The sequence below is a fragment of the Trachypithecus francoisi genome, unplaced genomic scaffold, assembly GCF_009764315.1.
Source record: "Trachypithecus francoisi isolate TF-2019V2 unplaced genomic scaffold, Tfra_2.0 Contig01579, whole genome shotgun sequence".
NCBI lineage: Eukaryota > Metazoa > Chordata > Mammalia > Primates > Cercopithecidae > Trachypithecus > Trachypithecus francoisi.
The window spans coordinates 33,511,741-33,534,658 of record NW_022681442.1 but is presented as its reverse complement, the minus strand read 5'-3'; the positions used below and the strand labels follow the sequence as shown (position 1 = coordinate 33,534,658).

The 22,918-nt window shown below is 37.2% G+C and overlaps 1 protein-coding gene across 7 annotated transcripts in view; it reads left to right on the top strand.

The window, feature by feature from the left end:
• R3HCC1L (R3H domain and coiled-coil containing 1 like) overlaps positions 1-22,918 on the top strand; it is a 104,497-nt gene that overhangs the window by 46,971 nt on the left and 34,608 nt on the right. For 2 of the 7 annotated variants that reach the window (XM_033186596.1, XM_033186587.1), the window contains one exon: positions 4,414-4,510. The exons of 4 other annotated variants lie outside the window; for them this stretch is intronic. The gene's annotated coding sequence lies outside the window, so the exon portion shown is untranslated. Of the gene's footprint in view, positions 1-4,413; positions 4,511-10,104; positions 10,123-22,918 lie in introns of those variants that run through there. One more of the 7 variants, XM_033186613.1, reaches the window with a different exon arrangement.

The window sequence follows — 22,918 nt, the reverse complement described above, 5'->3', positions numbered from 1 at the left end:
TTTTCTTCTCTGGTTTCTCCCCATCTTTGTGGTTTTATCTACCTTTGCTCTTTGATGATGATGACCTACAGATGGGGTTTTGGTGTAGATGTCCTTTTTGTTGATGTTGATGCTATTCCTTTCTATTTGTTAGTTTTCCTTCTAACAGTCAGGGCCCTCAGCTGCAGGTCTGTTGGAGTTTGCTGGAGGTCCACTCCAGACCCTGTTTGCCTGGGTATCACCAGCGGAGGCTGTAGAACAGCAAATACCGCAGAACAGCAAATATTCCTGCCTGATCCTTCCTCTGGAAACTTCGTCTCAGAGGGGCACCCTCTGAGTATGAGTATGAATATGAGGTGTCAGTTGGCCCCAACTGGGAGGTGTCTCCCAGTTAGGCTACACGGGGGTCAGGGACCCAATTGAGAAGGCAGTCTGTCCATTCTCAGAGTTCAGACACTGTGCTGGGAGAACCTCTGCTGTCTTCAGAGCTGTCAGACAGGGACGTTAAGTCTGCAGAAGTTTCTGCTGCCTTTTGTTCATCTATGCTCTGCCCCCAGAGGTGGAGTCTACAGAGGCCTGCAAGCCTCCTTGAGCTGCGGTGGGCTCCACCCAGTTTGAGCTTCCTGGCCACTTTGTTTACCATTACTCTGCAATGGTGGATGCCCCTCCCTGAGCCAGGCTGCCGCTTGGCAGTTCAATCTCGGACTGCTGCACTAGCAGTGAGCAAGGCTCTGTGGGTGTGGGACTTGCTGAGCCAAGCGTGGGATATAATCTCCTGGTGTGCCATTTGCTAAGACCATTGGAAAAGCGCAGTATTTGGGTGGCAGTGTCCCTATTTTCCTGGTACAGTCTGTCACGGCTTCCCTTGGCTAGTAAAGGGAAATCCCCGGACCCCTTGTACTTCCCAGGTGAGGCGATGCCCCGCCCTGCTTTGGCTCGCCCTCCCTGGGCTGCACCCACTGTCCAACCAGTCCCAATGAGATGAACCAGGTACCTCAGTTGGAAATGCAGAAATCACCCATCTTCTGCATCAGTCACACAGGGAGCTGCAGACTGGAGCTGTTCCTATTTGGCCATCTTGGAATGGACCACAAGCCTGAACATTTTTTATTTCTTCTTCAATTTGAAAGATATTTTCATGGATATAGATTTCTGCATTGAGAGTTTTTTCTTTCAGCACTTTAGTGGCATCTGGCTTTCATAGTTTCTGAAAGTTCTTATCGTGTTCCATTGTATTGTGTCTTTTTTTTTTTTTTTTAACTCTAGCAGCCTTCAAGGTTTTCTCTTTATCTTTGATTTTTTCCCCATCAGTTTGAATATGATGTGTCTAATTGTGAATTTTTGTTGTTGTTGTTGTTGTTTGTTTATTTGATGCTGCCTCGTGTTCTCTGAGCTTTTTGGATTCTTTTGTATTAATTTTGAAAAACTTTGGTTATTATCTCTTCATATTTTGTTTCTGTCTTACTGTCTTTCTAGAATTCCAGTTACACATATGTTAGAGTATTTGATATTGTCCTATAGCACTTGGATGTTCTCTTCTCTGTTTTTCATTCTCTTATTATGTTTTGTTGGGGTAGTTTCTGTTGGTCTTTACTGATTCTGTGACTGTCTTGGTCTTCTGATAAGGTTGTTGAAAGCTTTCGTCTCTGTTACTATATTTTTATTTCTAGCATTTCCATTTGATTTCTTCTTACTGTTTCCTTCCCTGTGCTTAAATTACACATCTGCGTATGCATGTTATCTACCTATTTTGTTAGAGCATTTAACCTATAAATTCCGTGTTTGATAGTTCTAACATGATGGTTGTGTCCAAATCTGGTTCTATTGATTGTTTTGTCTCTTGCCAGTGTGGTTTTGTGTTTTGTTTTTTTTCTTTGCTTCTTTTTCTGTTTTTTTTTTTTTTTTGGTTGAAATCTGGACATTTTGTGTAGAGAGCCAGTTAAATAGTATTTATACCTGGAAATGGACATGCTTTGTCTTTTCCTGAGACGTGTGTGTGTGTGTGTGTGTGTGTGTGTGTAGTAGAAGGAGTGTTGGGGGGTTGTTGTTGCTAGGTTACCTTTAATTTACCACAGGTTTCAAGTTTCTCTAGCATTACTTCGTGTTTAGGGAGGATTTAGTTTGCCAGAGAGTTTTTCTTAATGTCTGCTCTACCCTCAGCTTTAGGTCTTCCCTTTGAACTTGTATCTCAGAGAAGGTATTTCTCCATGCTTTAGCTCTTTGCTCGTGAACAGTCATGCACTACATAACAATGTTTTGGCCAACAGCAGACTGCATATATGATGATGGTCCCCTAAGATTATAATGTCATATTTTAACTGTACCTTTCTATATTTACATAAACAAAAGACTTACCATTGTGTTACAGTTGCCTACAGTATTCAGTACAGTAACATGCTGTACAGTTTAGTAGCCTAAGACCAATAATATACTATACTGTATAGTCTAGGTGTGTAACAGGCTATACTGTCTTTGTCTGTGTAAGTATACTCTGTGATGTTCTCACAATGAAATCATCTAATGGTGCATTTCTCAGACCATATCCCTGTCATTACGTGACACCTGACTGTAGTACATTGCTGTTACATGTTGTTTGAGACTTGCTAGCCTGCTTTTGATGGGAGATGGGGAGGACATTTTGTGTTGGATTTTTCTAGTCTCAGTTTTAGCTAGGTGTTTCCATTTTCTCTGGGTCTCAGGTATGGGGCTTTTTCAGAGATCCTGCCCCTTCTTTAAGCGGGGTAGAGGGTTTTTTTGTTGGTTTGTTTTGTTTGCTTCCCCTAGCTGCAGGTCCACATTTGGCTTGCAGTAATTAAAAAATTTTTTTTAACCAAGTTCTTGTTGGCTTGTATGGTGTCCGGTGTTTACTACAGGTAAAGTAATGCTCATGTCCCATCTCTCCCTTTAAAATCCTGTCTTTCTTTAGATTTTAGATCAGTTACTTAGATTTACGGTTACCTTACTTTTGTGCTGGGTTCAAGAAAATTTGTGATTTTGCACAGCGTCCATCTTTTACTTTGTTTTAAGGGTGAAAATGACATACTTTCTACCTTTCTACATCCTAAGCAGAATCTAGAAGTCCCATTTATTTCTTGAGCATATCTATTGATATGAGATATTTGATGGTTAAAATATCTTTTAGATCTGTTCCTTTCAATTTTTTCCTCCAAATTTTTATTTTTGTTTGTTCATTTATTCAGTATAAAAACGTCAAGTCTGTGCTATGTGTCTAGGCACTGTGCTTAGTGTTAGGGGATATAGGGATGGGCAAGAACCCATAATAATCCCTTTTCTAATGAGCATGTAGTTTAATGAGGAAGACCGGATAATTACAGTAGTAATTATACTAAAGTAATGGTAAGAGCTGTAATAGGAGAAGTATGTGGAAGGAGGCACCCAGTCTTATCTAGAATGATTAGGTAAGGTTTCTCAGAGAAAGAACTGTGATGTAGACATAAAGGTTATGTAGGAATGAGATTAAAGATGGCTGGGAGGCTGTGGGGAAGCAGAGTACGTGGGGAAGGAAGAGATTGTCCAGTAGCTAAGATGCAAAACAATCCCACAGAACCAACATGAAGAGTTTGAGAATCTGAAAGGAGAGCCATGTGGCTATAAAGCATATGAAGACAGAAGTGACAAAAGGTAAGACTGGAGAAATTGATTGGAGCCAGGTTAGAAAGAAGAGTCTTCTAAGCCATGTTAAGTTGATTTTATCATGAAAACGATGGCAAGTCATTGAAAGGCTTTAGGGAGGGTGACATCTGAGTAGCTAATGGTTTTGAAAAAGTCATTTTGGATGGAAGGTGAGGAGTGAATGGAAAGAAGCAAAGCAGTTACCAAGACTAGTTAGTTAGGTTGCCTCAGTGATCCAGGCATTTGCATGTGTTGTTTTAACTTGGAGTAGTGGCATTAGAGATAGGGACAACCAGGCAAATTAAAGAGATACTCAGATGTGAAGATCAGTGGAACTTTTCCATTGATTGAATACAGAGAGTGAGGAAGAGGGAAGACTTGGGATGTATCCAGTAAAAATCTTGGTATGTTTCTGAAGAACCTCTAAGTTTCCTTCCTTCTTTCAGAGGGAGAGTAGAAGAAATGACCCCTTTTTACTTTAATAATTCTCTTTTATGTATGGCCCAAAATTCATTGAGGCCATGGAGGTAAGTCAGAAAAAGGGAAAAGGAAAAAAATATGTAAATAATATGTAAGTCATGGTAAATGAACTTCTCTTGCCTGATTGTCTTTGAGTGTTGAGAAAAACAGGACAGTTTGGTTCCTTCAGTTTTGATGTTTAGCCGATGGGTATATAAACAAAATCTGCAAACCTTGCTCTTTTGGAACAAAAATTGCATACAATTGATCTTCTCAAATAGCTGTTCCGTGTAGAGAGACATTTAACTATATTTAATCATATAATTTCCTTGTTTTTTCCAGATGGTTTTACTCAGCATTTGGTGTGGTGGATCTTACATAAACCTTTAAAACTTACATTAGAGTGTTCAGGTCTTCTGAGACTCCAGAGTCACCTAAGGTAGTGATAATTGCCCCTAATAGCTGTGACAAGTTTTATACAGAACATTGCTGTGGGTACCAATAGTGTTGTTCATGGCAGTGGAGGGGCACAGTATGGTTTTCAGAAAAAGGATGTTAGTAATAAACAGCTCTCATATGATTCAAGATTTCAGTGGATAAGGTGGGAAAGTAGGTGTGGAGCTTACAGAGGTGATCAGTTTTCCTTCTCAGAATGATGGATGCAGTTAAAAGCAAGTATGGTGTATTATTACAATGTTAGAGTTAGGCAGTTATGATTTAGAAAATTTTTTGTTTTGTTGAGGGTATACTGTGGGATAGAGTTGTGAGTAGCTACATAACTCAGGTATTAGTTAAAGTTGAGTGTGTATTCTGATTTCTATACTTACTAGCTAGGTGTACAACCTTGAGTCTTCATTTATTTGTCTGTAAAATGGTAATAATAATTATATACACCTTGAAGAGTTATTACAAAGGTTAAATGAGATGATGTATACAAGCACTTAACCCAGTGCTTCGTTCATTGACTTATTTGGTAGGGTACAAGTTTAAATTATATTGCCGTGTACAGTTTGTTAAATCCAACATGCTACAGATTGAGTAGCCCTTATCTGAAATGCTTAGGACCAGAAGTGTTTTTGATTTTGATTTTGTTTGTTTTTGAATATTTGCATTATATTTAACAGTTGAACATCCCTAACCTGAAAATCTGAAATCTGGAATGTTCCAATATGCATTTCCTTTGAGTGTCATGTCAGTGCTCGGAAAGTTTTGGGCTTCGGAGCATTTTGGATTGCAGATTTTCACATTAGGGCATATCAACCCATATAAGGTGTTTATAATCTAATAAGCAGTCATAATCTTAGGTCTCTTAATCATTTCTCATAATTGGATTATGTTCACATATTTCCCATCTGTAAAAAGGGCTAGTAATGTAAAAATACAGAGTATCATTTCTTTGATGGTGGCAGGAAATTATGGTTTACGAGAATGAAGTAGGTATTAGATGGAGGGCTTGAATATTGCTCTGGTTTAATTTTGCTGTTATCATTAGTTTGCACATAAGGTCTCTTTCTATAAGTAGATATGTATCATATATACAAATTGAGAAAGGTTTGCTTTAGTAGGAAAATAGCTAGTGAGTTGAGTCAAAGAGATAAGATACAACAAATCTTTTTTTTTAAAAAGAGATAAGGTCTTGTTCTGTTGCCCAGGATGGAGTGCATTAGCATGGTCTTAGTTCACTGTAACCTCAGACTCCTGGGCTTAGGTGATCCTCCTGCCTCAACCTCCTAAGTAGCTAGGACTACAGATGTGCACCACCATGCCCAACTAATTAAAAAAAATTTTTTTTGTACAGATAGAGTCTCACTATGTTGCCCAGGCTGGTCTCAAACTCCTGAACTTAAGTGATCCTCCCACCTTGGCTTCCCAGAAGTTCTGGGGTTAGGATCCACTGTACCTGGCCAAAGGAATTCTTAACGTTGTTCAAGAATGCACACACCTTTTACACGCGCACACACACACACACACAATCTCAAATTAAGGAGAAACACCTGAATTGATACTGCTTTGTGCCAGGCACATTTGCTTTTGCACTCATTTATTTACCAAACATCTCATTGAATGCCATATGTGCCAGGAATAGTGCGGGGTATTGAGAAACTAAAAATGGTAAGGTATTTCTTGCTTTGAAGGAGCTGTAGGTATGATTGTTAGTCAGACAAGCCTACAGTTTGGTATGGCAGCAGAGAGCACAGAATACCAAGCCCACATTTACTCAAGGAATATTTATTGAAAGCTAAAATGTACAAGTGTTCGGTAGGCATTCAGAGATCATTTAGAACTACATCTCAAAAGGAACAGCCCTAAGTCATCCTTGGTAAGTAAGTCTTCAAATGGCAATGGAGAATCCTGTGTCTGGATCCACTATAGGATAGGCTCAGCATAATAATGCTAGATAAGGCTAGACACTGGAAAACTTCCTTATCAGCTTTGTTGACCCATTGGTGTTCCTTTGGCTTTTCATTTCTCTGCCTCAGTTATGTCTTTCAGAGTAGCTTTTGGGGAGGTGAAAGGAGGCAATTAGGGCTTCTCATCTCCTAGGCATCAAGTAATTGATATAGTTATTTCTGTATTTTTTTCCCATAAGATTGTTAAAGATATTTAAGTGGGGAGTACTAACCACACTGATATATTCATATTGCCATAGGCATTTATGAGCACAAACATAGGTTAAGATCTAGATAATCCTCTGCCATATTCTAGTCCCTTGGCCTTGGGGGACACAATTTAACACCCTCGTTGCCTCAGTTTTCTTATTTGTAGAATTGGACCAGTAATAACTCCACTTCATAGGGTTGTTGGGAGAATCAAATGAAATGTTACTATTTTGAACATAAAATAGTCAAGTGAGTTATTTGTCAGGTGAGCAAGTAAGATCTGGTAAGTGGCCAAAATAAATATAAAGATTGTGTTTTTAAGTTCAAATACTTTGCTCAATTAGGAAACACCTCAGATCCTTACTTAGAAGCCTTTTATTGTTACTTTGTATGTAATTTGGACACTCTGGAATTTGCAGTGCCCTTTAGGTTGAGAGAAATAGAAATGCCTAGAGTAGCAAAAAGTGACAGATGGCGAAGAGAAAGAAACAATAAAAATCAGGTACTCTACTGGAAAAAAAATAGTGATCTGGAGATTGTAGTACAGCTGTGCACATTGCATGTGGGGTGAGGACAGCCTTTCACAATGAAGAAGGCCTTGAGTCATCACCTTATACATGGCACAGTTTGGCAGTTTGAATAGAACTGTTTGACTTCTCATTCTGCTTTCTGCTAGTGATTGTGTTTCTTAAATGCCTTTTAGTAAAGTCTGTCTACGTAAGGTCTCTCAATAACGAGTGTCTACCTGGGTTAAAAACGTATTTCTCTTTCGTCCAGATACGTTAAAGAGAAGACCTATAAAGTAATTTCTTTCACTATAGACTTTAATTTTAGAAATTATTGTCTTATGTCAACTTAAATTGTAATATATATTTTGTATAGCCTGGTTTGAATAGAAGTAAAAATGAATCCCCAAGCAGATATAGGAATTATTTTGTGTTTTCAAGTGTGAAATATATCATTGTATTATAATAACTAGTGCAACTGCATTTACGGAAGGATGCATTAAGAAAACTACAGCAGAATCAGTTGTGGTTCATTAGCAGATTTTATAGTTTTTAAAATATGAAGCCATTTCTCTGCTGTCCCAGTATAATTTTTTATGTTATTATATCGCACACAAGTGCCTCTGTGCTGTGTTTGTATTGTATCTCTTTTAAAGTGAAGCTCCTATGCCAAGAGAAGGACATTTCTTGGTTTCTTGATTGCAAATGCAGTTGACTCTTAGTATCCCTGGGGAATGGGTTCTAAGACTTTCCTTGGAAACCACAGTTTGAGGATGTTCAAGTCTCTGATATAAAATGGCAGTATTTGTATATGACCTATGTTCATCCTCCTTTTTACTTTATATCATCTCTAGATTACTTATAATACCTAATACAATATAAATGCTAGGTAAATATTTGTTAGACTCTTTTGTTTAGGGAATAATAACAAGGAAAATCTATACATGTTCAGTACATGTACAGATTTTTTTAACTGAATATTTTTTAACATGTGATTAAAATATTTCTTACATGAATTTTTTAACATGTAAAATTTTTTTAACTGAATGTTTTCCATCTGTGGGTTGGTTGAATCCATAGATATGGAGCCCACGGATATGGAGGGCCAGTTGTACTGTACTTGTGATTGACATTGGAAGTGGGAAGACCTTGAAAGTGTGGAAAGGATTGGGTATATTTTTAATTTTATTATTTTATTATTCTGATTTTATTCTGCCAAAGAATCTTCTGATTTTTTACTCATGTTTTCTCTTTTACCTTGCTCTACAACCAGAATTACAAATTATTTGAAACAGAAAATGTTTTCTATGCCTGTCGTATGCATTTCTGACATTGAATATACTGTTTAGAATAGTATTTTAAAACGTTTGTTCAGGTGAAATCAACTTAGTGAATAAATTGATTTTAAATTATAAGAATTTTAAAAATCTTAAATTGTAAAAAATGAAGGAGAATTCTAGATTAAAAGTAAGAATAGTGCCTACATTAAGGGTAAGTATTTTATGGACTTTTTTATTATTATACTTTAAGTTCTGTGGTACATGTGCACAACCTGCAGGTTTGATACATAGGTATATGCATGTGCCATGTTGGTTTGCTGCACCCATCAACTCATCATTTACATTAGGCATTTCTCCTAATGCTATCCCTCCCCAAGCCCCCGGCCCCCTGACAGGCCCCAGTGTGTGATGTTCCCTGCTGTGTGTCCAAGTGATGTCATTGTTCAGTTCCTACCTGTGAGTGAGAACATGCTGTGTTTGGTTTTCTGTCCTCGTGATAGTTTGCTGAGAATGATGGTTTCTAGCTTCATCCATTTCCCTGCAAAGGACATGAACTCATCCTTTTTGTCAGCTGCATAATATTCCATGGTATATATGTGCCACATTTTCTTAATCCAGTCTGTCATTGATGGACATTTGGGTTGGTTCCAAGTCTTTGCTATTGTGAATAGTGCCGCAATAAACATATGTGTGCATGTGTCTTTATAGTAGTATGATTTATAGTCATTTGGTATATGCATGTGCCATGTTGGTTTGCTGCACCCATCAACTCATCATTTACATTAGGTATTTCTCCTAATGCTATCCCTCCCAAAGCCCCCGACCCCCTGACAGGCCCCGGTGTGTGATGTTCCCTGCTGTGCGTCCCATAGTAATGGAATTGCTGGGGCAAATGGTAATTCTAGTTGTAGATCCTTGAGGAATCGCCACACTGTCTTCCACAATGGTTGAACCAATTTACACTCCCACCAACAGTGTAAAAATGTTCCTATTTCTCCACATCCTCCCCAGCATCTGTTGTTTCCTGACTTTTTAATGATTGCCATTCTAACTGGTGTGAGATGGTATCTCATTGTGGTTTTGATTTACATTTCTCTGATGACCAGTGATGATGAGCATTTTTTCATGTGTCTGTTGGCTGCATAGATGTCTTCTTTTGAGAAGTGTCTGTTCATATCCTTTGCCCATTTTTTGATGGGGTTGTTTTTTTCTTGTAAATTTGTTTGAGTTCTTCGTAGATTCTGGATATTAGCCCTTTGTCAGATGGGTAGATTGCAAAACTTTTCTCCTATTCTATAGGTTGCCTGTTCACTCTGATGGTAGTTTCTTTTGCCGTGCAGAAGCTCTTTAGTTTAATCAGATCCCATTTGTCTATTGTGGCTTTTGTTGCCATTGCTGGTGTTTCAGTCAGGAAGTCCTTGCCCATGCATATGTCCTGAATGGTATTGCCTAGGTTTTCTCGTAGAGTTTTTATGGTTTTAGGTCTAACATTTAAGTCTTTAATCCATCTTGCATCAATTTTTGTATAAGGTGTAAGGTAAGGATGGAGTCTCACTGTATTGCCCAGGCTTGAGTGCAGTGGCACAATCTTGGCTCAGTGCAGCCTCTGCCTTGTGGGTTCAAGCAATTCTCCTGCTTCAGCCTTCCAAGTAGCTGGGATTACAGGTGCCCGTCACTATGCCCGGCTAATTTTTGTACTTTCAGTAGAAATGGAGTTTCACCACGTTGGCCAAGCTGGCCTTGAACTCCTGACCTCAGGTGATCCACCCATCTTGGCGTCCCAAACTGCTGGGATTACAGGTGTGAGGCACTGCGCCCAGCCTGGACTTTTTTTTTAAGTCACGTATTTGTATGAGTCTGTTTACTGTGTTATTATATGAAATGCTTTTCTTACTAGGGAATGCAGGAAAAAAATTGGAAAAACTGGCTTAGGAACCTGTGCTTTTAGGTAAGTCTTACAAAGCTTAAGAAAAGAAGGTCTTGGAAATAATATAGAGCAGAAATAAAAAAAATAGAAAATAGGAAAATAATAGAAAAAATTAAAGAAACTAATAGTTTGACATTTTGAAAAGACCATAAGATCAGTAAAATTGACAAACCCTTAGCTAGGCTAAGGAAAAAGAGAGTAGACTCAACTAAAAGTCAGAAATGAAAAAGGAGACATTGCAACTGATGCCACAGAAATACAAAGGATCATAAGTGACTATTATGAACAATTATATGCCAACATATTGGCTAACCTGAAAGAAACTGATAGATTTCTAGAAATTTACCAAGACTGAATAATGAAGAAATAGAAAATCTGAGCAGACCCATAAGCAGTAAGGAAATTCCATTAGTAATAAAAAATCTCCTAGCAAAGAAAAGCCCAGGACCACATAGCTTCATTGGGGAATTCTACCAGACATTTAAAGGAGAATTGACACCAGTTCTTCTTAAATTCTTCTAAAAAATGGAAGAGGAAGGAACACTTCCAGACTCATTTAATGAGGTCAGCATTACCCTGATACCAAAGCCAGAGATACTATAAGAAAACTCCAGGCCAGTATCTCTAATGAATATTGTAAAAATCTTCAACAAAATACTAGCAAGATGAATTCAGTAACACATTAAAAGGATCTTACACTATGACCAAGTGGAATTTATCTTTGGGATGCAAGGATGGCGCAACATGCGAAACTCAATAAATATAGATTATATACCATATTAACAATTGAGGACAAAAATCACATCATTTCAATTGATTCAGTAAAAGCATTGACAAAACATAACTTTTTATGATAAAAACACTCAACAGTCTAGGAATAGAAGGAAATTATCTCAACATAATAAAGGTAATATGTGAAAAGCTCACAGCTAACATAATCATTAGTGAAAAATGAAGTTTTTCCTCTAAGATCAGGAACAAGGCAAGAATGCCCATTCATCACTTTCTTCAACATTGTAATAGAAATCCTAACTAGAGCAGTTAGACGAGAAAAAGAAATAAAAAGCATCCAAATTGGAAAGGAGGAAGTAAGGTTATCCCTAATCACAGATGACTTGGTTTTTTACATGTGCAAAACCTTAAAGATTCTTAAAAAAAAAAAAAACTTTAAGAACTAATAAATTCAGCCAAGTTGCAGGATACAAAGTCAACTCTCCAAAATCAGTTGTGTTTCTGTGCACTAACAATTAAGGAAATAAAGAAAATCTCATTTACAGTAGCATCACAAAGAATAAAATGCATAAGTAAACTTAATCAGGAGGGAAAGACATACATTGAAAACTATAAAACATTGCTGAAATAAAGATACAAAAAAATGGAAAGACATACCTTTGATATTATTATGCTGAAACTAAAGGCAGACAGATACTACTGGTTGAGCATCTCCAAAAATCCAAAATTCAGAATGCTCCAATGAGCATTTCCTTTGAGTATGACCTTTGAGCACTGTAAGCACTCAAAAAGTTACGGATTTTGGAGCATTTTGGATTTAGGATTCTCATATTAGGGCTGCTCAATCTGTACGAGAAGACCAATATTCCTGATAAATATTGATGCAATATGTTGTGGATTGGAAGACTTAATATAGTTAAAATGTCCATACTGTCCAATCTACAAAGTCAGAACAATCTCTGGCAAAATCCTTATGGCGTTTTTTGCAGAAACAGATAAAACCATCCTAAAATTCATATGGAATCTCAAAGGAGCCTGAGTAGCCAAAGCAGTCTTGAGAAAGAAGAACAAAGCTGGAGGCCTCACACTTCCTGATTCCATAGTGTATTACAAAGCTATAGTAATCAAAACAGTGTGGTATTGGCATAAAAACAGACATATAGACCAATGGCACAGACTAGAGAGCCCAGAAATAAACACATATAGTCAAATGATCTTTGATGAGCGTACCAAGACTACACAATGGAAAAAAGGATAGTTTCTTCAATAAATCGTGTTGGGAAAACTGGACATCCACATGCAAAAGAATGAGGTCTACCATATACAGAATTTAATTAAAAATGGATTAAATATAAGAACTGAGACTGTGAAAGTCCTAGAATAAAACAGGGGAAAAGCTTTATGATATTGGAATTAGCAGTGGTTTCTTGATACGACATCAAAAGCACAAGTAACAACAGCAGCAAAAACATGTACATCCAACTTAAAAAACTAAAAAAGTAAAAAAATCCAACTTAAAAATCTTCTATGCAGCAAATAAACAATCATCAGAGTGTAAACACAGCCTAAGGAATAGGAGAAGATATTTGTAAACCACATATTAGACAAGGGGTTAATATTGAGAATATATAAAGAACCTGACAACTCAGTAACAAATAATCTGAATAAAAAATGGGCAGAACCCAAATAGAGATTTCTCCAAAGAAGATACGTGCATGACCAGCAGGCATGTGAAAAGATGCTCTACACAACTAATCATTTAGGGAGATGCAAATCAAAACCACAATAAGATACTATCTCACACCTGTTAAGATGGCCACCATCAAAGAAGAAACAGATAATAGCAAGTGTTGAAAAGGATGTAGAGGAGTTGGAACCCTTGCACACTATTGGTGGAATTGTACAGTGACATAGCTCCTATGGAAAACGTATGGAAATTCTTCCTGAAACTAAAAATAGAACTATTATATAATCCAGCAGTCCCACTACTGGGTATATATTCAGAGGGAATGAGATTAGGATGTTAAAGATACATCTGCACTCCTATGTTCAGTGCAACATTATTCATAGTAATCAAGATGTGGAACCTAAGTGTCCATCAGTGGATGAATGGATAAAGAAAATACGATATATACATAAAACAGAATATTATTCAACCTTATAAGGAAGAAATTCTTGTCATGCTGCCTCCTGGTTGAACCTTCAGGACATTTTGCTAAGTGAAATAACCCAATCACAAAAAGACGAATACTTGCATAATTTCACTAATATGAGGTATCTAAAGGAATTAAACTCATAGAAACAGAGACTCAAATGGTGGTTGCCAAGGAAACGAGGAATTATTCAGTGAGTGTAGAGTTTCAGTCATGTAAGATGAAAAAGTGCTAGCGATCTGTTGTACAACAATGTGCATGTAGTTAAAATACTGTGCTATACACTTGAAAATTGTGAAGAGGTAAATTTATGTTTTTTTTTTTTTTTTTTACTACAGAAAATGCACAAAAGGTCAATAAGCATACAAAACAAAATGTTATCAGTGGTTTTCTCTGGAAGGAGAACACAGATTTTTAGTTTTTGCTTTTAGGTTTATTGTAAAGTCCTTTTGTATTAAAATACAAAAACAAACAAACCCTTTTTTTGTTAGCTGTATACTATTAAAACTTTTCCTAAAAGTAGATTATACCTTCCATTGTAGACCTTTGAGCCATCTATTATTTTTAAAACTGTACGCTGTTAAACCCCATCTTTTTTGACTTGGAGACCTCATTCTTCAAGTAGCCGGTAGTGACCAAGTAAAATAACTTTGTATCTAGTTTCGTCATCAAAACACTAAGCACTGTATAAAAATTCATCAGTAAATACTAGCTGCTACGTCCATAAAGTGAGCCAGTACTCTAAAACTGTATACTGGCTGTTGCTAAAGAAGCAGAGTTTATTTAAATATGTGTTCCTTAGACTGAATTCAAATGACTGGAGAACTGATTTTGTACAGGCTTTAATACTGAACTTTGCTAAGTCATGAATAGCTTTTAAGGAAGATTTTGAATATGTGACCTTTATTTGTGTATAAATACTGAGTCTCAAGGTGCTTTAATTGACATGTGGTGAATAATAGAGGAGTGCAAAATACTATATTCTACTTAATACTACCCTTGCATTTCTAATAAAGGTATGACAAAGCAGGTATTGTTAGAATTTCTAATCTCATAGTTGCTCACTTTTTGTTCCAGGTTTTAAAAATTATTTATGTATGCCTTTATTGCAGTTAACCCATTTATCTCCCATTTACATCATCAGTTTTTACCTTCCTATTGGATTAGTCTTCCTCCCCTCACACTTGCTTCCTAGACTGTTCCAGTGGGATATTTATCTCCCCAATTCCATGAAGCGTTCCAGTGTTACCAACAACCCCATGTTGCTAATCCAGTAGAAACTCTTGAGTTCGTCCTACTTGATCTTCCAACAGCATTTTTCTTATTTTATTTGTATTTATTTATGTGAGATAGGGTTGAAACCTCAACCTGCTGGGTTCAGGTGTTCCACCACCTCAGCCTCCTGAGTAGCTGGGACTGTAAGGCACATGCCACCACGTCCAACTATTTTTTGTATTTTTTGTAGAGAAAAGGTTTCTCCTCTCTACCTTTCATATCTCATACCATCAGTCCGTCAAGTTTTGTTAGCTTTGCTTTCAGATTCTATGATTAATCTGACCACTTCTTATCACCTTGTCTGCTACCACCCTAGACGTGCTGCAATAACTTCCTAACAGGTCTCCTTCCTTCTACTCTTGTCCCCCTGTACTCACATATTAGCTAGAATGATCTTTAGCAAAAGTAAGTCAGATCATGTTGAAACCTTCCTATAATTCCCCAGCACTCTGAAATAAAATCCAAAGCTCTTGACATAACCTACCAGCTACTACCCATTCTGTCCCTTAGCTCTCTTCCTGACTTCTCTGCCCTTTTTTTTTCTCTTGAGACAGGCTCCCACTCTGTCATCCAGGCTGGAGTGCATTGGCGCAATCTCAGCTCACTGCAACCTCCACCTCCCAGGTTCAAGCGATTCTCCTACCTCCCAAGTAGCTGGGATTACAGATGTGTGCCACCATGTCCGACTAATTTTTGGTATTTTTAGTAGAGCAGAGGTTTCACCATGTTGGCCTGGCTGGCCTTGAACTCCTGACCTCAGGTGACCCACCCGCCTCGGCCTCCCAAAGTGCTGGGATTACAGACGCGAGCCACCGTACCCAGCCTCTCCACCCCTTCCTGTTCTGCTGATACCACACTTGTTTTCCTGTTACTTTTTGTCCATGCCAAAATTGTCCTGCCTCAGAGCTTTTGCATGTGTTCATTCTTTTTCCTGGATTTCTCTTTTCCCTGATAATTTATATGTCTCTCTGACTCAGTTTAAGCATCAGCTCAGGTGTTAACTCCTCAGAGTGGTCTTCCTCACTTTACAACATGGTCTTCCCTGTATTTTCTGGATTTTCATCTCTGCTCCATTTTACTCTGTAGCATTATACATTATAGGATATGTTTAAATGTTGATTGATTGTCTTCAGCAGTAAGCTCCATGAGGCCAGGAGCTTTGTTCATTACTGTGTTCCCAGTGCCTGAGATGGGACTTGGCACATAGTAGTTAATAAATATTTGTGGAATGAATGAATATTTAGTGATATAAATAAATGATATTTATTTAGTGCCAAATGCAGTGCTATGGCATTGTAGATACAAAGACAAAAAGACACTAACTCTACACTGGAGAGGCAGATGTGCAAACAAGTAACTATAAAGTAATATGTTCATTGCTTTAATGAAAGTGTGTGTATGTAAAGATGTGTGTATAGTAGAAACTTATAGGAAGGAGCTTAGACTATCAAGGAGAGTCAGTAATGAAGTTACAGAAAAGGTAACCTTTCACGTGAGACTTGAAGGATAAATAGGAGACTATCAGGCAGACATCCAACTGAGGAAATAGTATGCTTCAAACCACAGAGGTATGAGAGGTCAGCTGGGCATGTGTCTGGTACTATCAGAAGTTGGGATTGATGGAATATAAAGTCTGAAATTAGGAATAGCCAGAGATGAGACTGGGCAGATAAGAAGTTTTGGGAGTGGTAATAGAGCTAAATTATGTAGGATTGTATTTGCTATGCAAAAAAGCTTGTGTGTGAAAAACCACTGAAGAATTTTGAACAGGGAAATGAACAGGAGAATCTGATTGGTATTTTAGAAAGTCACTGGAAGCAGTGTAGAGGTAGATGAATAGGACTTGGTAATTGGTTGAAATATCAGGGGTAGTGACTTCCTGGGTTTTGACTTGAACAACTGGGCTGGCTGACAGTGATACTGTTCACCAAACCATGAAGTTGGGGAGAGGAGAGCAGTGAATTTTTTTTTTTTTTTCTTTGAGAGGATGGCTAGAATTTAGAAATATGTAATTATCTTAGTGCTCAGAAATCTTATGGTTTACTTGTGTCACTTAATATAATTTTTAATACTATACTTAATTACAAACATACTAAATTTGTCTTTAAGGTACTTCCATTCCTTTACAAACGGGCATATATACTGCTGAATGGAAGGACCGGGACATCTCTTAGTTTTGCCAGTTTGTAAGGAGACCAAAGAGAAGAAAGAATACTCTTGGTAGTGTAGTGAAACCAAGGAAGTTCTTTTTTTAATATGCAAAGAAATGATTTGAAATTTAGGGCCTTCCACAGTTTCAAACATACATAAAAAGCCTTGATTTTCAGGGGAAAAAAAAATAACAAGTTGGGAAAAATGCTCCTAAATTTGTTGGAGCTGACTTTTACCTCTCAGATTGTTATCTAATTGGTTTTGTTTTCTGATTTATGGAACATGAGTAGACTTTACTTCTTTGGATCCTTTAAAAAATCATTATGAACTAAAGTGTTTGTATGCAGATAAGCTTATCTGTACATTCATGGTTTAGTTGATTTCTTGATTTGGTATGTTACCATGCTGCTGAAGCCAATAAAACAGAAGGCGAAAAGCAGATTGTATTTATCCTGTGGCATTAGGGGTACGGCAAGATCTTAGACCAGTGGTAACCCATTAGCATTATTTAATGTGGACCACAAATGTGAACCATATATGTGATTCTAAATTCTCTAGAAGCCACTTTAAAAAGTACAAAAGTAAACAAATGAAGTTAATTTTAATGTTTTATTTAAAGCAATATATCCAAAATAGTATCATTTCAATGTATAATCAGTATAAAAGTAATAGACAATTTGTATTTTTTTGTACAAAGTCTTTGAAATCCAAGTGTATTTTATATGCACAGCACATCAGTTTAGACTAACTACACTTCAAGTGCTTGATAGCTACTTGTGACTAATTGGACAGTATAGTCCTAGATCATTCTTAAACTAAAAAGTAGAGGTTGCTTGGCATTCTGCAACATTTGAGAGGATCTGTCCAACATGGAGTAGTTTATGTGCTGCTTGTTACATTTTCCTGAGTATATTAAAGAGTTTCTTCTTTTGTCCTGTCATCATTTTCCTGCTTACAGTAATTTTGTCCAATAAATATCTGCTTATCAATATTCATTGCCTTTGCTTTCTCTTACACATTTATAGTAATGTCCTATTATGGCTAAAACAATAGCGTATCTTTAAATTTTAGTGATTTTGTTTTAATTACAAGAGTACTGCCTGTTCTTTTTGTAACACATTTAAACAATACTGTGGCATATGTTGTATAAAAAGATAATAATTCTTTATAATTCTTTTTCCTCTTTCAGTTCCTGCTCTCCCAGTTGTAATCAGTGTTAGCAGTTTAGATAATAGCTTTTTTTTCCTCATTAGGAATATATACTTAAGAGAAATTCTTGCTAATTGAGAAAATTAGTATTTGGAAAATACCTCTTAAAAGTAAACCTATTAAAAATGGAGACAAGATTTATTAGTTATTAATGGAAAAGATTTGTTAGGGACAGTATTCAGAAATGAAAACATTTTACTATATGTGTTTTTCTATATGTTTAACAAAATTTAAATTGTAACTGCAGCTATGCTAATTCTCAGAATTAACAAAGAATGATGTGATACCTTCTTGGCATAATTTTTCCAGTAAAATTGTATAATTGTCTGATAGCATCCTTCATTTTGTGTTTCATTTATCTAGCATTTGTTATATAAAATAGACTTGTACATCAGTTTTATCAAAACTCTTGAGGGTTTCACCAGTTTCTCAAGATATTTTCTTACCCCTTTCTCAATTCTTATTCTGTCATCGTCCTTCTTTAGTTGTTGAGTGAATTGCCCTATCTTTAGTTGTTGAGTGGTTTGATTCTGCCAGAATCCAAGGATTTTGCTGTGAGATAAGCATTTTCTAATATTATTTTCATAGACTTTATGAAATCTTGCATTCTTTTGAGGGTTTGCTTTTCCACATTACAACTGAGTTGCATTGTATTTACTTTGTATGATGGGTTATTTACAGCATTAGGCTATTAGTGAGAAATTGATAAACAAAACCAGGAAACATGGTTGCAGTAGGTGTTAGTGTCTAGTAGAAACAGATATCGGGGACATTAAGAATACTAATGTATCATAAGGGCCTTGACTCCCTCTGCAAACTTGTAACTTAAGGGATTCAATGTCTATTTAAGTAGTAATAGCTGACTTTTATGGAGACTTTTACCATGCCTGGCAAATTTCTGTACATGCGTATTTTTAGGTACTCTGCTCAGTGTGCCTATAAGTCTGTTATTATCCCCATTTTATGCATTAAGTAAACTAAGGCTTGGAGCAGTAACTTTTGTAGTATAGAATCTGGCCCATTGAAGACTTATAAAGTAGACTTCTGTTGGGACTGCTCAACACAAAAGGAAGAAAGCCCAAATAAATAATAGTAAGCACAAAAAAGGGGACATATAGCAGAGATAAAGCAACAACAAGAAATTATTGTGAATAACTTTTATATCAATAAATTTGAAAAACGAGGTCAAAGGCAGATATTCTAGAAGAAGAAAGAGAAACTGGAATAGACCTTAGAAAACGAATCATTTTTAAACATCTTCACTAAAAAGTATGAGTCCCTGACAGTGCTGCCAAGGAATTCTACCAACAATAAGCCCACCCAGCCTTATTTTATAAATCTTTAACTTACATCGTGTGTCTTGCAGTAACCTTGGTAACCCAATCATATAACTCCCAGTACTGGGAGGGAAAATCATAGACCAGTCTCATTTGAATATACATGCAAAACCCTCAATATTGACAAGCCAAATGAACAGCCAGCCATTTGTCCTGACATTGAATGTTCCATATTTTTCCATTGATTTGAAGTGCCACATTTGTTATAAAATGAATTCCATATAGATGTGGATCCATTTTAGGGGGGTTTACTTGTGTGCTTAATCTGTCATCTTGAATTAAAAGCCTGTCTGTTGAATCTTAACATTCAAGATATTTGCATTGGCATTTAAATGTATGAGAATTGTAATGGTCTGGTAATGGTCTGGTAGTGTATGCTTTATATAAATATCTTTCTGTCGCATAGTTTTTTGCATATCATTTGAAGAGGATGCCAGGATTAGAACTCAATATACTGAATTCCTCATTTGAGACATTTTGTAATTCCAAAGAATATATCATCATTCAAACAACTTTAAGTTGATAAAACTTAAAGATACTATTCAGAAAATAGATTTGAAATAAATATATTGTCTAAGTATTTTCCACAAAAATGTTTTCCTTCCATACCCTCCCATGTGCCTTGCCTCCTTCCCAAAGGAATTGGAGATGACTTTATAAAGGGACAGAGAAGCACATATTATCAGACACCTGAGATGGACTAGTCATTGCATTTGAACACCAAACTTAATTCTGTGTTTTCTAGAAAAGAAAGCAGAATGGGACATATGTTATGCTATGTCTGGTAAAGGAACTATGTGACTTTGTCTGAGAGACATGCTTTCTTTCCATTGTTTTATAAGCGAGACACTGGAAAGATGGAAAGATGATAGTTGCCTTTACCTTTGAGTTTGCAAAAGTTAGGAAATGTTTTTCGGATAGATATTTCCTATATTGACCAATGACTATGAAGGATAAGATTTTGGTTTTTTTTTTTAAAAAGAGACGGGCTCTCGCTACCTTGCCCAAGCTGGAGTGCAGTGGTTGTTCATCCACAGGCATAGTAATAGCACACTGCAGCCTTGAACTCCTGGCCTCAAGCTGTCCTCCCACCTCAGCCTTCCAAGTAACTCGGATTACAGGCGCATGCCTCTGGCTGAGATTTTAACATTAAATTTTAATTTAGGGAATCTTAGCATCTATAGTGAGCTGAGATAAATGATTTACTTTTGCTTTCAGAAAAATTCCAAGGCCTGACTGGTATATGTGGAGGGACCCCTAAAGTTGGAAAATCATCTGTTTTGCAACCATCATAGTAAAGATGGAATCAGATAAGAATAATCAGATTTAGAATGCTACCTGGTTTTGATGAGGAAGAGAATTTGCATGCTTTTAAAGTACTACCCCACACACTGCTTATTAATTGCAAGGGAGAAAATATGTAGTAATTATACAGTAGAAAAATCGGACAATACTTGGACTGGATGATCAAAGTTAAGAGCATCACTGAAGGACAGGTAGAAATCATGTCCCTCAAGATGTGATGCCCTAAGGACACATCACCACCATAAAGTGTTCTGACTGAAAATGTGTAACCTCAGTCTCATCACGGGAAGACATCAGACAAGCCTTACATAGGAGCATTCTCTTAAAAAATAGAGTGGGGGCCGGGTGCGGTGACTCACACTTGTAATCCCAGTGCTTTGGGAGCCTGAGGTAGGCAGATCACAAGGTCAGGAGTTCAAGACCAGCCTGGCTAATATGGTGAAACCTCATCTCTAGTAAAAGTACAAAAATGAGCCGGGTGTGGTGGTGGGCACCTGTAGTCCCAGCTACTCAGGAGACGGAGACAGGAGAATCACTTGAACCTGCGAGGTCGAGGTTACAGTGAGCCGAGATTGCACCACTGCACTCCAGCCTGGGTGACAGAGTGAGACTCTGTCGCAGAAAAAAAAAAAAAAAAAGAGTGGGAGGGGAGCTGTTCTCCCAACATGTCAACACCATAAATGACAGCTTTCACTGTGGAGGTGTTCTAGAAGGTCGGAAACTTAAGACACCTGGCACTTAAAGGGACTACTTGACCCTAACTGGATCCTGTATGGAAAGGGAAATATTCTATAAAGGACATTATAAGATTACTTGACAGAATTGGAATACTTACGTTAAATGCGTTAAATGAAAGTATTTTATTATTGTTAAATATGCTGACATTGATAACTGTGTTGTGGCTGTGTAAGAGAATATCCCTATTTATAGGAAATGTATTACACTTTGAAGTATTTAGGGCAAAGGGCCATGATGTCTGCAATTTGCCCTCAAAAATATTCGGGAAAAAAACTGCGTGCGTGCGTGCGTGTGTGTGTGTGTGTGTGTGTGTGTGTGTGTATGTAAAGAGAGGAAGAGGAGGAGGAATATGCATGATTGCAAATGATAAATGAGGTGAAATATTAACCATTGGTGAATATGGGTAAACAGTGTAAGGGTACTATTTGTATTATTTTTACTTTTGTAACATCTATAGGTATGAAATTATTCCCAAATAAAATGTTAAGACAATATATATAGTTTAGCTATGGTGCATTCTGATGAACTAACAAATACCAAATTTGTTCTAGAAGAATGAATAGTTAGTATGCCCATTAGGCAGTTTCTCTCAAATATCAGATGTCTCATGTGAGTCTTTGGTGAATACTGGATTAAATCAATTCATGGTTGAATTACCCAGTGAGTGCCTTAAGTGCCAATACTCAGTTGTTGATTGAAGAGGGATCCATATGTTTTAGACACCAAATATGGGACAAACACCGTTGACGTTCTGTTGTGAAAATATGAAAGTCCAATTTATTTTGTGCTTGTTCAATTTCTCATGAAGATGGATCAGAGAGGTACTTACAGGAAGTTACCAATATTTTCTCTCAGGGAGCCTTGGAAACTGTAGAAGCAATTGGACAGGTGCTCAGGTATGATCCCAGTGTTCAATAGTATAATATAAAAAAATGATTTGGCCTAAAATATTTTAAAGGCATGTGTTAGCAATTGACTGACCTCCATTATGAAGGAATCTGAATTTTTATCCCCTTTAGAAAGTGTGATTTTTTTGAACAGAGTGCATGCTGATGGTCCTTCAAGGACAAATTAGCTGCAAAATGCACCCCAAATAATGGATTCTGTCTAGTTAAGAAGCAAATTAGATGGATAAAAAGCACTTAGAACATTGTAAAAAAGTTAAAACTGTGTTAAAAGAGAGAAAATATCGGCCCGGTACGGTGGCTTACACCCTGTAATTCCAGCACTTCGGGAGGCCGAGGCAGTCGGATCACCTGAGGTCGGGAGTTTGAGACCAGCCTGACCAACATAGAGAAACCCCATCTCTACTAAAAACACAAAATTAGCCGGGCATGATGGTGGGCACCTGTAACGCCAGCTACTTGGGAGGCTGAGGCAGGAGAACAGCTTGAACCCAAGAGGCAGAGGTTGTGGTGAGCCAAGATCGCGCCATTGCAGTCTAGCCTGGGCAACAAGAGTGAAACTCCGTCTCAAAAAAAGAGAGAGAAAGAGAGAATATCAAGTGCTAATAGCAGGTAGCAGGGTGGGAAAAGTTTAATCCAAGGTACATTTTTAAAAATTGTATGGCAGACAGCCCCACTCCCAATGTGAAAAGCCTTTCATGCCTATAGTTGCAAAAGAAATTCATAAAA